Genomic DNA, 12,124 nt, shown 5'->3' with positions numbered 1-12,124 from the left:
CTTGCGAGAGCTTATTGCTTAAAAAGACCCTGGCACCTTTTCTCTCTCTCTCTCTTGCTTCCTCTCACCATGTAATCTGCTTTTACCCACCAGCTGCCTGCCACTTTTCCGCCATGAGTAGAAGCAGCCTGAGGCCCATGCCAGATGCAGCTGTCCCAGAATCGTAAGCCTAATAAACCTCTTTCCTTTATAAATTACCCAGTCTCAGGTATTCTGTTATAGCAACATAAACAGACTAAAACAAGATGGGATGGAAGGAATTGTCTGAGTCCATGTACAGGGAGCAGGTCTGGATGGCAGCTCAGGTACATGCTTAAAATAATAGGCAGCCTGTGGGAACCATTGCTGTTCCTTCCACGGACCCAAATTGGAACTACCAGGCCAGCCACAGGTATCAGGATCTCCTGGATAACACAATCACACACCTACTTCATGGCCTCCAAAAGGCTACTCATGTCAGTCAACTATGACAAGATTAGAGAGATCACACAGAGATCCACTGAAAATCCCAACGATTTCCTAACCCACCTCTCTGAGGCTTTACGTGAATACACATGTATAGATCCAAACTCCCCTCAGCTATGGCCCTCTTACACTCTCATTTCATTACCCAATCAGTCCCTGATATTCAACAAAACTATAAAAGAGATCAGGCCAAATACCAGCTCCTGGCTAATGACATCTATGGCTCACATACTCAACAGCTGGCTGCCTCAAGGGGCAAGCCACCGGGGAACTGCTTCAAATGCAGTCAACCAGGGCATTCAAATGCAGCCACTGGGCACAGGCCTGTCATAACCCATCCTCACTATAAATGGCCAAGTCACTGGGGGATTGACTGTGCCACTTGCCAGAGAGGGAGTGGCCCAGTTCCCAACCTACAGGCTTTCGTTTCACAGCCATCTAAACTGGAGCTTCTTGGCTTGCCCAGGAAGAGGACTGTTGATGACCAGGGCCTGGGGTCCCCATGGAGATCACCATGCATGAGCCCAGGGTACCTTGCCTTGTAGCAGGTAAGCTGATCTCTTTTGTCATTAATACAGGGACAATTTACTTTACCCTACCTGAATATGCAGGACCAACAACCCCATCCTCTATCACAATAGTAAGGGTCACAGGATCAGAATACCACCCACAGATCACTCTACCCCTTTCCTGCACCCTACATCACACCCAATTCACACACAAATTCGTAATAATGCCTCAATGCCCAGCCCCCTTACTGGGATGGGACATTCTTTTCAAATTCAAAGCTACACTTACCCTAAACACTTTAACTCCAGCTAAAATACTCCTGTCACAGGCTGCCCCAGACCTGGCCCCTGGGGCTTCCACCTTCCCCTCCCCTTCAAACAAAATTAATCCCTAGTATGGGACACTTCTTTTCCCTCTATTGCTACACACCATTCCCCTATCCTTGTTAAATTGCTGAACCCCTCTTTGTTCCTTAATGTCCCACAGTACCCCATCACTAACAAACACCTAATAGGCTTAAAACCCGTCGTACACAAACTCCTTTCTTCTCATCTCTCACGGCCTACCCACTCGCCTTTCAATACACCCATCCTTCCAGTTTTAAAGCCTAATGGCTCATACCTTTTAGTACAGGACTGATCCTGACACACGTCGTTCCCAACAACTTACTTGGGCAGTACTACCTCAGGGGTTCTGGGATAGCCCCCACTTCTTTGTCCAGGCCTTAGCTCAAGAATTATCTGAACTTCCCCCCCAACCTCTAGCACTTCAATACAATATGTGGATGACCTCCTCCTTTGTAGCCCTTCCTATGAGGATTCACAGGCCCACACTGTTGCTCTCCTTAATTTCCTGGCCTCCAGGGGCTATCCAGTGTCTCCCAACGAGGTCAAAATTTCTTCCCCTTCATATCAAGAGTCTAATTCCTGAACTCTCTACTCCTACCACAAAGGGTGAAATCCTTTCTTTCTTGGGGCTTGCAGGGTATCTTTGCCTACGGATTCCTAAGTTTGATGTGCTAGCGAAGCCACGTTATGGGGCAGCTAAAGAGGATCCTGCCGTTCCTTTAGATCCCACAAAGCCCATTCATTCTCCCTTCCAGCAATTAAAAGCCGCTCTCCTCGCAGCCCCACCTTCATCTCTCTCAAACTTATCTCATCCTTTTATCCTGACATCACCGAAACCCAAAGATTGGCAGTTGGGGTTTTGGGACAAAAGGCAGGAGACATTTTCTCCCCGGTTGCATACCTCTCTAAACAACTAGATGCCACATCTCAAGAATGGGCCCCAGCTTACAGGCTGTGGTGGCAGCCGCCCTTTCAGCATAAGAAAGCTCTAAACTAACTTTTAAACAACAAACAGTCAAGACCTTCTCAGCCATAAGTCCAAGTCAATTTTCTCCCTTTCCCGCCTACAACTTATTCACCTTACTTTCATTGAAAACTCCCAGTTCTCCTTTAAACCTTGCCTTCCCTTAAAATCCAGCCACTCTCATCCCAAAACACTCATGACACTTAGAACACAATTGCATGGAGCCTTTAGACCTCTTTCTCAGTCCCTTTCTACACATCTCCCCACATCCTATTACACGGTTCATAGACAGGAGCGCAACCTCCACGCCCACCCCCCAAGCAGGTTATGCCACAGTAAATCTAACACAAGCTATTGACGCTGCACAACTCCCAAAGGAGGTTGGGGTTATACACTTCAGAGGACACCAACCCTCCAATGACCCCATAGCCCAGGGAAACAAACTGGTGGATCTAACCACAAAATAGGCTGCCCAATCACCAGCCCCCACTCTTCTTCTCCTGCTCAGGTTCTTCTCATGGCCCTTAAGCCCTTATCCCAATACACACTCCAAGAAATACAACACCTTCAACAGTTGGGGGCACAAAGGACAAATGGCATACTCTCTCTGGTTGTTATGTCCTCCCTACTACACAAGCTGAGCAAATCCTTTCAGATTTCCATAATTCAGTTCATATAGGCTATGAACTCCTACTATGCCTTCTTCAGCCCTTATATTACCCTCCCACAAAAGCACACACTATCTTCTAACATTAGTAGATACCTTTTCAGGTTGGATTTAGGCTTTTCCCTGCACTTCAGATGCTACAGCAGTAACACATGCTCTCACCTCAGAAATCATCCCTTGTTTTGGCCTCCCCACCAGTCACTCACTTGCCTATGGGCTGCCCCCCACAAGCCCATGGGCCTCAGCCTCCTCCAACTTATGTACGGTAGGCCCTTCATTCTCACACCTCTCCCTTCCAGCTCATCGCCTTTAGGCTAGTACCTCCCTGCTCTTTCCCTCATTAGGGATCTTCTTAGGGAACAGACCAACCTTCTATCACCTCATCCTTTCCCCACCACCCTCCCAGACTTTAAACTGAGCCCAGGACAACAAATGTGTATTAAAACCCGAATCCCAAAGCCTCTCTCACCATGTTGGGAAGGGCCTTATAACAGTACTTCTCGCCAGCCCCACGGCAGTAAAAGTACTAGGAAAGGCCCCTTGGTATCACTTATCCTTGGTAAAACTAGCACCTGAGACTTTACCCAAAAATCTGTTAACACCAAGCCAGAGGGGTCCCTCCACTCAATCCCCAACCCAACATCTCACACTTTGTCCATTTTAAGACCCACAAGACTGAAAATCTCCAGGACCTCCACTCTTCCCCCTGCTGGAGACCAGCTCCACAGGATTCATTGGACCTGAATAGGTGGTGTGGCATCGGCAAGGAAAGAAAGAGATAGACCGCAGATGTCTAGTGCAAGTGTGGACAACAACCACAAACATCTTGCTTTATTTATATGTTTTTACCTAATCTTTAACACATTGATTTATCTTTTAATCAAAACATTTTTTATTTTTTTTCTATTGAAAAAGAAAGGTCAAACGTTCCAAGGCACTCATGCTGTGACAAAAACATCTACTCATGCATCAATAGTTCACCCCAAAGCCTGTGGCTTGTGGCCAGGAAACTATACAATAGCAGCATGCTTGGCTTTAAAGAGCATCAGAGTTTTAGTTTAAACTATAATTCTTAACCTTCTTAACTTACAATTTAACCCTTTTTAAATCTTACTTATACTTACTACTCTTAATTTTAATAACATTGTTTAGTTAAGGTTAACAATTTAATATTGCTTACACCCTATATTGATCATTTTAATTTATAATCAAAATCACAATGTTTATACCTTTTATTTCCCTGCCAATAGACTCCGGGAACAGCACAGGGGACAAAGTAAAAAGTTAAATGATTCTACTCAAACTAACAAAAACACACTATATCATTCTTATTATTACTAAGGAAAGAACATGTTCTTGGTAAATCAAGTGAAACTGTGGGAGTGGGGAGAAACAAAGAAATCTGTAACTGATTGATGATCAATTAGTTATAAATATTACTGCACTCGGACCCACCATCTCTCTGGGGGATGTGGATAGAAATCCAACATAATAACTTCATTCCACACGTATAAGAGCATGACCACAGCCACAATGGGTCCATGCACACATCACTAACAAAAAAGATTAATAACAAAATTAAACTGAGCCAACCCACACCGGGAACATGCATCAAAAACACCTTTAGTACCGACAATGCCCTTTAAATAAACCAGTTAATTTTGATGTATTTTAACATGTCCTTTGAGAAACTCCAGGGAATTTCCCAAAGCCATTCTAAGCCAAAAGGTTAGGCTGTTTAATTCTGGGAAGCCTTGTCAAGCAACCAAGGGTGAACAAACAAGAAATTCCAAGGAGCCGTACCACACACGTGGGACCCCCTTGTAGCCTGCAGAACAAGGGGTATCACTCAGGCTCCCATGCCGTTCCTTATAGCAGGATGGCTCACGGCATCCCCCAGTCCCAGAAGGATGATCTTTCCCCCAGCGATTATCTTCTCACTCTTGCAGGCCTGCTTCAGGTCCCTTGCACAAGAGCTTTTGGGGCAGCGGCGCCAAAAGAGTGTAACGTTATGGGAGGATTTCTCCTAGCACTTCTTTACCTCCTATCGGTAAGATGCTTCTTAGCAATTTCATTGTGGCAAATGTGCCCTTTAAATTCTTTGGGCTCCCTAACGCTTTGCATTCTTCCCATGTTCTTCCTCCTATCTCAATGCTTCCCCTTACCTGGAACATGGAGGTCCCGGGTCTGCAGGGACGTTGCAATCCTCAGCGAATCAGACTGGTCCCTGAGTGACTCACCTGTCTCCCACTTCGCAAGAAACTTTTTGTGGTCACCCCCTCCCTGTCAATGCAGTCCGTAACTTTTCCAGAAACGTCTCTTCACTTTCCTTTAATCTCACCTCAGTGGGGACTGTCAGCGTTGTGTGGGGCCTGCCCACACTCTACCTCACTAACACCAAACGCTGCCACTCACTTCCCCCTTCTCATCCATGCCTTTAAACTGGAATATGTTTCCTTTGTGAAACTGTGTTATCCTGTTGCCTGCCCCCCTAATGCGATTTCTTGCATATTCTTTTGGCTCATCCCTGACATCACCCTCCAGACAGAGGGAGAGATGGAGAAGGGACTGGGACTAACTTTGCCCCTCCTCCTCAGGAAGTGCCCCCTGCTCCCATGGGGCACTAATTGTGCCTTTTTAATTGGGGCAGGGATCCTTCCTGCAACTGGAACTGGCATGGCGGGCCCTGCTACTGCCTCTCAATTCTATCAAAAACTCTCAGATTAACAGGTCACCTCACTTGTGACAGTCGTTTTACAGAACCGTGGGACCCTTTACTTCCTCACAGCCAAGAAGGAAGGCACCTGCCTCGTCTTGGGGGAGGAACGCTGTTATTATGTAAATGAGTCCGGGGGATCCAAAACAACAGAAGCCATTTCACCGAACCCTGGCATACCCTGGCTTATGCCCCTACTAGGACCCCTAACTGTGCCTCATCCTACTTTTGGTCCCTGTCTCTTTTGGTGTTTCTCTAATTTCTTGCAGGAATGTATGCAGGCTTTCACTAACCAAAAGGTCGCCAAATTGTCCCTGCAAGGAGGTTATCAGCCCCTAAGAATCAGCGACCCTTCCCCAGAGGAATACAGCCTCCCCACATGAAACCAGTACACCACCACCTAAATCTTTTATTTTTTCCATATCTTTGCTCATCTCCAGCAGGAAGTAGCTTCAGAAGAGTTAGACCTCCGCCCTTTCCCCTTTTTCCTATACTTAAAAGGCAGGAATAATAGATCTGCAACATAACCAGCGCCACTTTAGACAAGCCCAAGTACAAAATGGCACCGCCCACCTCCTCCCCTTGGCTCCCCCCTTCCCTTTAGGAGAAGCCTTCTGACTTAAACAGAAACCCCTTTTGCTTCCGCAAGGACGCAGTTCTCCACCCCGATCCATATTAGCATATTGACCCTCCTTGATGGTATCAGCCAGCCCTTGGCACCCTATATAAGCTCTACCACCCCCCACACTTGGTGCTGTCCACCATTTTCAGGGCAGCCCTGGGCCCCGTGCCACTCTGAGCACAGCCCAGAGATTTCTTTCTTTAATAAAGCTTGAACAGTACCCGGCATCTCCGCTCACTTTCTTTCATTAAGTAGTACAACTTGGATAATGTGAATTGACTGTAAATTTTATAAAATTTAGCATTGAAACTGAGATGGATTGCAAGTCCAAATTGCACACCAGATTTCAAAGATGTACTGTAAAATAAAGATGTAAAGTGTTCCATCAGTGAATAATTTTTTATATTGATTGCATATAGAAATGGTAGCATTTAAGCTATATTGGGTTAAATAAAATAAATTATTAAATTTAATCACCTGTTTCTTTTTGTGTTTTTAAAACGTGGCCACCAGGAAACCTAAATTGCAAATGTGGCTCTCATTATGTAGCTCATGAACAGGGCTGACCTAGAGGGTACTTAATGACTTACTGGGTATGTGGGATATAAGAGGAAGAAGGGATGGCTCTCTTGAGGCAGTTGAGGGAAAAACAGGTGCATTATGTTATGCTCTGATGTAAAGTATTTCGAGTCCAATCAGGGTAACATTCACATGGAGCTGCCTAAGGGGAAGACACAACAGATCTAGAGCTGGAGGTTGAGGTCTGGCATATAAAAATGACAGGTCACTCTCCCTCCTCAGCTTCTTTCCAAGTTTTGAATAATTCTTCTTAACCATCATAAATACTGACATGAAAATATCTGTATGGAGAGAACCATTTTTCATTTCCTGACTCCCAGAGGTAGTATTTTTCTAGCTGTTGAGCTATTTTCTTATTTGAAAAGTCTCCAGAGCTTAGTTGTGGAGGAAACTGGGAGTGTGAACCCTTATAGAACTTGAGATTGTGAACTTTTCTTACAGAAAATCCTTGTGTTTTACATTCTAAGACAGTCAAAGAGAAGGCTTGTGTTTATTTTGTTTTTTCCAGTCCTTCTCAACTTGCCTCTTTCAAAGGGCTAATTACTCTCTGCAGGATTGATACTTGAAATCTTCAAGACCTTAGTGAAAGTTACTTTTTAAAATTTCTTCAATGCCAGGAGAAGAGGGTCCCCAGTGCCTTCCTTTTGTCTGTCCTTTTTACCCCATTTTCTCACAGTCCACTGTTGCAGTCTTTCTTGGGGCCCTCACTCTATCCCCACATGCTCTTTTATAGAAGATACGATAATCCCATACTTCACAGAGAAATCTGTGCACTCACTACATGCTATTTCCCCAATTCCCCTCATACAAATTTAAATGAATCTTTCAAAGGATGTCCTCCAGACTGGACTGCCCACAGGCTCAAAGTTTGGACCTCTTCCCTAGATCTTTTCCTGTTTCATGAATTTAAATTTTGTATATATGATTCTGACTTCCAAATTTATATCTATAGGGGTCGGCCTGTGGCTCACTCGGGAGATTGTGGTGCTGATAACACCAAGGCCACGGGTTCGGATCCCATATAGGGATGGCCGGTTAGCTCACTGGGTGAGCATGCTGCTGACAACACCAAGCCAAGGGTTAAGATCCCCTTATCAGTCATCTTTAAAAAACAAACAACAAAAAAACCCCAAATTTATATCTGTAGCTGAGACCTTTTATCTGAATTCCAGATTTGTATATCCAGTTGTTACTCATCATCTCCATTAGGACATCTGATGAAGTTTGGATGTGTTGTCCCCTCCAAAACTCATGTGGAAATTTGATCTCCAATGTGGCAGTGTTGGAAACTGATTGAGTCATGGGGGCAGATCCCTCATGAATGGATTAATGCTCTCCCTGGGGGAGGGGGGATTAATGAGTGAGTTCTTGCTCTATTCCTGGGAGAGCTCATTGCTTAAAAAAGACCCTGGCACCTTCTCTCTCTCTCTTGCTTCCTGTCGCCATGTTATCTGTTTGTACCTACTGGCTGCCTGCCACTTTCCGCCATGAGTAGAAGCAGCCTGAGGCCCATGCCAGATGCAGCTGTCCCAGAATCATAAGCCAAATAAACCTCTTTTCCTTATAAATTACCCAGTTTCAGGTATTCTGTTATAGCAACACAAAACAGACTAAAACAGACATCTAATAAGAATCTCCTGTATTATTGCTTAAAACTGACCTGCCCAAACAACCTGCCCAGAGTCTTCACAGTTTGAGTGAAAGGCCACTCTTCTGCCAGGTGCTCAGACCACCTTGAAGACTTGAAACCATCCCTGACTCCTCGCTTTCTCTTACACCCCACATCCAGCTCAAGAACAAACTGACAAACCCAAATGACTCTACCATCAAAATGTATCCTAAATATGACCGATTCTTTCTCCCACCATCATTATCATCCTGATTTAAACAACTGTTCTTATTCACCTGGATATCCACAGAAGTCTCCTGACTGCTGCATTTCTTACCCACCTATGGGCCAACTGCCAGATAAAGTTGGAGTGAAGTGTTATAAACTCAAGCCATATATGTCATCACTATGCTCAAAACCTTGCAATGGCTTCCTATCTCTCATAAAACCAAAACCAAAATTTTACAGTGACCTGAAAAGCCCTATATGATCTGGGTTCCCATTAGCTCTCTGACCACTGGCCTTCTTGCTATTTTAAAATGCCAGGCACCTCCTACCTCAGAGCTTTTGCTCTTGTTCCCTGTGCTGGGATATTCTCCCCTATCTGTATAGATTTGCACTGTGACCTTCCTTAGGGGGCTGATCATATTTCACCTTACCAGGGTCATCATGTGTACACAGCCTTTCTTGGTCACCATATGAAATATAGTATGCACTCCCCACAACGCATATATAATATCTTTCTTTTCTTAATGTTCACCATATCGTGAATCAGACCCTTGCATCTATGTATTTTACTTCTGTATTTTTTTCCTGTTTGTTTTCACTAGAATGTTCCTTGTGGGCAAGGACTTAGTTTGGTTTTGTACATTGCCCTACCACCCATGACTAGAATAGTACAGATGCTAAATTTTTTTTTTTTTGTAGAATAAATTAATGGAAAAGTTCTACTTCTCTTGATCAAAGCTATTTCCTCTGCCTCCTCTTCTCTTAGTAACTCTAGAAACTGGTCCTATCATTTATCCCTCCATTTTTCCAGAATCTTAACGTTTTTCTTCTCTTCAATGACTTTCCTGTTTTAGGCTATAAACATGTTCTAGTCCTTGACATATTATTAAAACAATGTTTCCCTTCAAATCTGCACCCTCTCTTTATTTCCCCCTTCCATGCCATGCAGCTAAGTCTTATTTTGGTGGAAGTCTATACACCTTTCTCAACATTTTCTTGTCTATACTCTCCAATATACTATTTCTGTCCCCAACATTCAACTAAACCAGTTGTTACTAAGATTGTTAATTATCTTCTAATTTGCGATTTAATGCTCAGCTTAATCCTCAGTAAAATGTGGTGTTGTAAGAAGTATGTGAGGTAATACTTGGCTCAGTAGCAGGCACGCAGCAAATACTCAATATTTGTTGATTTTCCCTATAATATCTGTCTCTTCCCTCTTTCCTATCAATTCCCACCACTTTCTTACTTCCTGTCCTCATTCTGTCTAGATAGGCAAATGCAGTAGATTCCCAAATGGTCTCCTTCTCACCATCAGACTCCACCGGAATCAATCCTCCTTTCTAAGTCAAAATGATCTTTCTTGATCATGTGACTTGCTACTTAAGCCCATTCATTAGTTTCCTTTATCTGTAAAAGTTCCCCACCTTGCAGCTTCACTCCCCACAACTGAAGCACGTGTGGTAAAAGGATGATTTGAGTAAAGTGGGAAAAGCACAGGAGAACAACTCTGACTAGTCAGTTTTTCTGAGGATGGATTCAGTGGGCAGCTAACCAGAAGATTGTGCACAGTCACTGCATATGTTTTATCAAACTCTAGTATTGGAGCTGAGGCCTCAGGAATTGGAAGTACAAAGGAGAAAGGTTGTATTTTCAGAGAATGGTTAGGAATTAAAACTCACCTACAGGATTTAAAACTTACCTCTAGATTCTTCCTGGGCAAATAAAAACATAAGAATTGGATTTAGGATAACACAACTTTTCAAATTCTGATATCTTCATTTTCTTCAGAGAACTTTTATAAATATGGTCATGCTTTTTGGTGAACTACAGGTGCTTTCCAGTGGTAATTAAGGAGTGCAGAAACCCCTTTTTGTGAAAAAATCTAACATCTGTATAATTAGAACAACCGTAGAGAAAATTCTTAGTATAATCATCAGCTATAGCATGGGGCCATAAGTGTTTTTCTCTCTGGTTAGCTTTTCCCCAGCAGAATAAACCTTAAGTCACCTCATGTCACTTTGTATGGCTATTGTGAGGTGATTACGTGATGGATTCTCACTTTGTCATTGCAGGTGCTACTTGGGTGACACACATGAAATATATAATTTGCCTGTGATTCTTTTGTTACCAAACCTGAGTCTGGCTGCCCCAGACAAAAACCCTGGGTTGGCTTAGCAAAATCTGCTACCCTAGGGCATTCAGCTCCTGGCTGAGGCTTACCAAAATCTTGTTACTGACCCCAAATCTGGCTGCCTGCCCCAAACAAAAACAAATGACCCAAAAGTCAAATGTTGGTGAAGAAGGTAGTCAGCTTTATTCAGGACAGGTAAACTGCTAACCTGAAGGAGATGTTAGGCTAACCCATCTCCCTGGTAATTCTGAAGGAGATGGCCAAACTAAAACCATCTCAAAGACTCAGATTTACTGAGGGGGTTTTAAAGAGGGGATTGAGGAAATGGAATGTGGAAAATAAAAAGCGGGAGGGAGGGTGATGTGTAAGGATCCAGGTGCAAAATCTCGCAGGGGTTTCATCTGTCTTCTATTCTCTTTCTTGATGTTATCTTAAGGTCCTGAAGGATTCTGACTTGTTTCAGGGTGGAATCAGCATAGCTTTATTGATGTCTTCCTTGGTTTGTCAGGGTCTAGATAGTTCATGTCTCATGGCAACTCTGTAGCTCCAGGCTGACTGAAAAACAACTTTACATTTATGTAAATAATGTCATCTTGCCCCATAACCAAAGTTCAAAATATCAAATAACCATTGAAAAAGAGGGAACTCAGAGAAATGCATGCTAAGAAAAAAATGGTGTCCTTTTTTTCTTTTTCTTTTCTAAAGCCCATGCAGGTCCCATCGTCGCTTCAGTCCTGCTCACTCCAACATTTTCAGGTAAGGCTTTCTCATGATATTGCAATCTACCTCCCTGAAATCTCTTATTAGCTGAATGCTTTCTGTAGCAGATGGTTGTGTGCTCAATGAAATATCCCCTCAGTCTCTGATTTCAGCCACAGCTGAGGTGGACAATTCCATGTTCCCTGGCAGCTTCCCATCTCAAGGACTTATCACCTATTTTCTTTTCTGCCTTAGCTTTTCTCTTCAGACACAGATGATCACACATGGACCCAGAAGTGTTCAAGGAAGGTGTTGACATAAAAGAGAAGTTTCGTGAGTTTTTAAACAAGTATTAAGGGTAACTTAAAGTGACTCGCCTTTCATAGCAAACATCTGATTTCCATCTAGTAAGGAAATCAAAGGGATTTTTAAATAAAAAGAACAACAAAATTATATAATAACATACAAATATATAATGTATATAAATATGTAATGTTTATAAATATATAATACTCATAATATGTGATATGCATATTATATGTTAATTATTCAATATATATAATACATATAAAATGCAAAATAAT

The 12,124-nt window shown here is 43.1% G+C and overlaps 2 protein-coding genes and 1 pseudogene across 6 annotated transcripts in view; 1 reads left to right on the top strand and 2 right to left on the bottom strand.

Moving 5' to 3' along the window:
* LOC134377921 (histone H3.1-like) overlaps positions 1–12,124 on the top strand; it is a 173,855-nt gene that overhangs the window by 19,512 nt on the left and 142,219 nt on the right. The gene's annotated exons all lie outside the window — the stretch shown is intronic.
* Positions 1–12,124, bottom strand: part of LOC134377919 (uncharacterized) — a 154,255-nt pseudogene that overhangs the window by 71,577 nt on the left and 70,554 nt on the right.
* The window catches only part of LOC134377929 (histone H2B type 1-C/E/F/G/I-like), a 33,146-nt gene that overhangs the window by 10,046 nt on the left and 10,976 nt on the right, over positions 1–12,124 (bottom strand). For 2 of the 5 annotated variants that reach the window (XR_010023592.1, XR_010023594.1), the window contains one exon: positions 11,002–11,407. The exons of 1 other annotated variant lie outside the window; for it this stretch is intronic. The gene's annotated coding sequence lies outside the window, so the exon portion shown is untranslated. Of the gene's footprint in view, positions 1–11,001; positions 11,408–11,434; positions 11,803–12,124 lie in introns of those variants that run through there. 2 more of the 5 variants (XR_010023593.1, XR_010023595.1) reach the window with 2 other exon arrangements.

The sequence above is a fragment of the Cynocephalus volans genome, chromosome 5, assembly GCF_027409185.1.
Source record: "Cynocephalus volans isolate mCynVol1 chromosome 5, mCynVol1.pri, whole genome shotgun sequence".
NCBI classification, from domain to species: domain Eukaryota; kingdom Metazoa; phylum Chordata; class Mammalia; order Dermoptera; family Cynocephalidae; genus Cynocephalus; species Cynocephalus volans.
This window is presented reverse-complemented; position numbering and strand designations above follow the sequence as displayed.